Source organism: Leopardus geoffroyi, chromosome X (genome assembly GCF_018350155.1).
Source record: "Leopardus geoffroyi isolate Oge1 chromosome X, O.geoffroyi_Oge1_pat1.0, whole genome shotgun sequence".
Classification (NCBI taxonomy): Eukaryota; Metazoa; Chordata; class Mammalia; order Carnivora; family Felidae; genus Leopardus; species Leopardus geoffroyi.
In genome coordinates this window covers 66,942,966-66,948,966 of record NC_059343.1, presented here as the reverse complement: position 1 = coordinate 66,948,966, position 6,001 = coordinate 66,942,966, and the positions used below count along the sequence as shown (strand labels likewise).

General features: G+C 33.2%; 1 non-coding gene across 1 annotated transcript; it reads left to right on the top strand.

Moving 5' to 3' along the window:
* Positions 1-4,756: 4,756 nt before the first annotated feature.
* Positions 4,757-4,861, top strand: LOC123595516. Its single transcript, XR_006711215.1, has one exon. It is a non-coding gene; the product is annotated as a U6 spliceosomal RNA (small nuclear RNA).
* The last annotated feature ends 1,140 nt before the right edge of the window (positions 4,862-6,001 follow it).

The following is a 6,001-nucleotide window of genomic DNA, read 5'->3' as shown; positions in this document are numbered from 1 at the left end:
CGTCCTCCTATGCCGCCATCTTCCCCGGGTCAGTCAAACATGGCCATTTTTAAAGAACACGTTAAATTTTGGAAGCACTCTTTCATTACAAAAAGAGATGTCAGTACCAGATAAAGGATTAGTATCCAAAATATATAAAGAATTAATCAAACTCAACATTCAAAGTACAAATAATCCAGTGAAGAAATGGACAGAAGACATGAATAGACACTTTTCCAAAGAAGACATCCAGATGATGATGAAAAGATGCTCAATATCACTCATCATCAGAAAAGTACAAATCAAAACTACAATGAGATACCACCTCACACCTGTCAGAATGGCTAAAATGAACAACTCAGGCAACAACAGATTTTGGTGAAGATGAGGAGAACAGGGAACACTTTTGCTCTGTTAGTGTGAATGTAAACTGGTGCAGCCACTCTGGAAAACAGTATGGAGGCTCCTCAAAAAAATTAAAAATAAAACTACCCTACCTCCCAGCAATTGCACCACTAGGTATTTACCCAAAGATACAAAAATGCTGATTTGAAGGGAACATGCACCCCAATATTTACAGAAGTACTATTGACAATAGACCAAATTATGGAAAGAGCCCAAGTTGTTGACAAGAGCCAAATATATATATATACACACACACACACACATATATATACACACACATACACACACACACTGAAATATTGTCATTTGCAGCAACGTGGATGGAACGAGAGGGTTATGCTTATGCTAAGCAAATTAAATCAGTCAGAGAAAGAGATAAATGATTTCACTCGTGTGGAATTTAAGAAACACAACAGATGAAAGTAGGGGAAGGGAAAGAAAAATAAGATAAAAACAGAGGGTGACAAACCATAAGAGACTCTTAAATACAGAGGGCAAACTGACAGGTGCTATTGGCGGGTGATGGGCATTAAGGAAGGCACTTTTCTGAATGAGCAATGGGTGTCATGGGTAAATGATAAATCACTAAATTCTGCTCCTGAAACCAATACTACACACTATGTTAACTAAATTGAATTTAAATAAAAAATAAAAATAAATAAATTTAAAAATATCATTGTGCAAAACATAAATAAACAAATAAATAGAATTAAAAATAAAAAGTCTAGATTTTCAAGTTAATTAAATTCTTCCAAATACCAGTCATCAACTCTTGAAAGTGTAACTGCTTAGAATTTTGTAACTATATACAAAGCATTGTAGCATTCCTACATTCAATCTATTATCAAGTCTTAACAATTCTCTTCTCATAATGTCTCTCATATCTGTCATTTGTTTTCATTTTTATAGCCACTCATTTATAGGAGTATAGGTTCTAAGTCATCTCCTTGTGTTTAATTCATCTTACCTTCAGTTAGGAAAATGGTTTGTCATAAATAACATTTTCTTGCTAATAATAGCTAATTCCACATGTAACATCTCAGTTAATCCTCACAACACTATGATGTAATTAGTGTTATTATTCTTATTTTATATAAGATTAAACTGAAGTGCAGAGATTATATAATTTGCTCAAGATCACACACTTAGGCAGAGCCAGGCTGTCTGATTCCAACTTCCATGCTTTCAGTCATTCTACTATATGAAAGAGCCCAAGAACTAAGGGCATCTCCTTCCATTTTACTGAATCCAATATTTAATGCCATGAATCCTTAAACAAAAAGATCTGGAAGGAACCTTTGAATCTATCTAGTCCAGAGATTGCAGACTAGTGGCTTATGAAAATATTTTATTTGGTCTTTGTGTTGTTTTAGTGTAAATTCCTTGTCAACAATTAAAATGGAAATATTTCACATAAAAATTGGAATTATTTAATTCTCTACAAAAATTCAAATATTGAATATACATTACCACTTAGTCACAAACATCTGAAGCTCAGTTATTTCTGTCTGCTTAAACAAGGCATATGAGCTTTAGTTAGACATGTCTCCACTTCTCCTTCACTCATTTAGCTATTTGGTCTTTGTGGAAATTTGCACTTATGATCTATGGTTTGCTTGAACACCAGGAACTTAGGGACACTGACTTACCCAAAACCACATAGAGAATTCGTACCAAAATCAAGACTAGAATCTAGGTCTATTTGACTCCCAATTAAGGCTCTTTCTGCTATGTGATGTACTTCTTTTTATGTGTCTTTAAATAAGTTTTATCTTTTGCTATCAATATTCTCTCAACATTTCTTTTGGCCTGCTCATTATTTCTTTCAAAACTGGTTTCAAAATTTACCCTATACATAATTTTTCAGACTAATTCCATCTGACTCTCGTCACAAATGTATTCAGCATCCCCTTTGCATTAATTAATTTACACTTGTTGATATGCTTCTTTGTATAGCATTCATACATTTCCTCAGTATATATTTTATTTCCTCACCTAGACTAAATTTCTTATGACTAAGGATATCAATTTGTGAAAAATTTGTGAAGTTGGTGAAACTCATGTTAGATCATTCCAGCTTCTTTCTCTGCCCTTTAGACTATCCAGTGCCTACTCCTGTGTACTCTTCCTATTCTTATCAAAGCTTTTTTAGAAGACCTCTGTTATCAATCATTTGACAACGGTCCATGTACAGGTGTCCTGCAAGCTGAATTTGGCCAGCAGTCATATTATGTTTGTATACAAACATATTTTCTTAGTTTAAATGTTTTTATATGAGACGTTTGCTTTCTAATTCATCACAGGCCTCTTTATTACTTTTTTTGGGGGGTGGGGGAGATATTAAATGAAGAAAATGTGGATTTTTTCTAGCTTTATTGAGAAATAATTAACATATGTCAATGTATATAAGAAAGATATTCTTTTTTATATTTAAATTCAAGTTAGTTAACATACAGTGTTGTCTTGGCTTCAGAAGTAAACCCAGTAATTCATCTCTTACATATGACACAGAGTGCTCATCCTAAAAAGTACCCTTTTTGATGCCTATCACCCACCCACCTCCTCTACAGAAACCCTCAGTTTGTTCTCTGTATTTAAGAGTCTCATGGTTTTCTTCCCTCTCTGTTATCTTATTTTTCCTTCCCTTCCCCTATATTCATATGTTGTGTTTCTCAAATTCCACATATGAGTGAAATTGTATATCTGCCTTTCTCTGACTTATTTCACTTAGCATGATACCCTCTAGTTTCATCCATGTGGTTGCAAACAGCAAGATTTCATTTTTCTTCATTGCTGAGTGTATACACACACACACACACACACACACCACATCTTCTTTATCCATTCATCATTTAGGATCATAAACTTGGCCTGATTTACACACTTGTGTTTTCTGTCTAGTCACTGTAGATGTTTGAGTTTGTGTTCCTTGTATCATATCTTCCATTGGGCTTCTGCATTATTTTCAAGACTCATTACCACTTTTCCCTAGATTTGATAACTGAATACTTATCTTGTTCCCTGTTCTTGAGTCTAGGAAATCTTAGTAATCTTCCCAAATCAAGGTCTGCCTTGTTATGAGGTGACCCATTTCCTGATACTAAAGTAAGTCTGCTTGACTGTGTTCTGAATGATATCTGCTTCTTGATTCAATGGACATGTACTCTGACCTACTTTGGAGAACATGATGTTCCTCCACCATAGACTCTCTCCTGTTAACTATTTGTGTAAATAACCACAAGTTGCCTTGACAATCAAATATGGTGCCTGTCTGCCAAATAGGGCTTCCTTCCAATGTTTAAGTTTGATCTCAAGTATCTATCTCTGCCTAATAATAATATCTAGATAATAATAATATCTGCCTAATAAGATCAAATCCCAGATCCTTTTCCTGTCCAATTAATATGATGACACTTGCAATTAATTAGGCCACAGTTCAAGAATGTCTATTGATATAACACTTTGAGTTTAAGTTAATTCCTTTTTCTAGGAACATTTGTATTCTTGAATCTTAGAAATTAGCCAATATGGGGCAAGGGAGGTTTAGAGGAGATGAAGGGGTAAAAAAACATGAGAAGAAATTTCCCAGAGTATTTCAAAAATTAATCAGTATCCAAGATTGTGAAGCTGTTTAACATCTTGGTGAGGATGTCTTTTTGTAAACCCAAAAGTGTTAAGCATGAATGAAGACTCATTAAACATTGTTTTTTTTTCCTCTGGGAAACTATTCATAATGCAATATAAATCATACAATTAAACAAACCAGAAACATAAAAGAAAGTTATTCAAAACTAAGTTCTTAGTGAAAAAGACTCAAGCTAGTTATATTTTTAAAGCAAAGAAACTAGGACTTATAAAAACTCTTACAATTTTAGCCATGAAATCATTGTTCAGAAAAAGAAGTGGTGGGCTAATCAAAGTAAAACACCTGTAAAAATTAATCTGGACCTCTTCTGATTGATTAAATTCTCAAATTTTTCTCTCTAGTTTTATCACCAAGGGTCTATAGTGTTTTTGTTAATTAAAGTAAAACTGGATTGGTTTTTAATTCTTTTCAATATTAAATACAATAAACTGCTATTGTTTCAATTTTTTAGATTTAAAAAAAAAACATGGAAGGTAAATTACTAGCCCAAGGTCTCCAAGAGTTCAGCACTCAGAATAACAAAGTTCTATTTCTCACAGTTACATGAATAGGCCCAAGACATCAAGGCAATGATCTAAAACAAATACACATAATATATTTATTAAATGTCCTATTGAAAATTATGCACAAACATACATATTGTAATCTATATTTGTATTGTTGTAAATTAAAAATATGGACAAAATTTCCAGGAAAATAATAGCTATAAAACTAAGATAATTATATGCTCATTTTAGCTGCACATATACTAAAATTGGAATTATACAGAGTAGATAAGCATGGCCTCTGGGCAAAGATAGCATGGACATTTCTGAAGCATTCCACAGTTCTCTTAAAAAATATAATTACACTAAAACTTAGAATTGTCACATATAGAATAGTCTAGATACAATTAAAATTTGCTACAAAATCAGCATATCAATTGAAATAATACTTTTCAACACATAAAGGAATATGCCTTAGAATAAGAGAGACAAAAGATGAAAGAAATATAAGAATTACATGCTGAGGGATACATAATGGGAAAGTTTTGTAAAGTTTTTCTTTAGTTTTTATTTAAATTCCATTTAGTTGACATACAACGTAATAGGAGTTTCAGGTGTACAAATTAGTGATTCAATACTTACATACAACAACTTGTGCTCATCACAACAATTGCACTCCTTACTCCTCATCATGAATTTAACACATCTCCTGACCGACCTCTCCTTTGGTAACCAATTTGTTCTCCATAGTTAAGACTCTGTTTCCTGATTTGCCTCTCTCTTTTTCCCCCTATGATTGATTTATTTCTTAAATTCCACACATGAGTGAAATCAGGTGATATTTTCTTTCTCAGATTGATGTATTTTGCTTAGCACCATACTCTCTAGCTCCATCCACATCATTGCAAATGACAATATTTCATTCTTTTTATGGTTGAGTAATATTCCATTGTATACATATACCACTTCTGCTTTATACCTACGTCAGTCTATGGATATTTGGGCTCTTTCCATCATTGAGTTATTGTTGATAATGCTTCTATAAACATCAGGGTGCATGTATCCCTTCAAATTAGTACTTCTGTATTCAATGGGTAAATACTTAGTAGTACAATTGCTAGATTGTGGGGTAATTCTATTTTTAACTTTTTGAGGAAACTCCATACTGTTTTCCAGAGTGGATACACCAGTTGGCATTCCCAACAGTGCAAGGAGGTTCCCCTTCCTCCACATCTTTGAAAACACCTGTTGTATACTGTGTTGTTAATTTTAGCCATTCTGACAGGTGTGAAGTGGTATCTTATCATGGTTTTGATTTGTATTCACCTGATGATGAGTGATGTTGAGCACCTTTTCATGTGTCTGTTAGCCATTTGGATGTATTCTTTGGAAAACTTTCCATGTCTTCTCACCATTTTTAATCTGGATTATTTGGTTTTTGGGTGTTCAGATTTATAAGCCCTATTTTGGATACTAACCCTTTAAT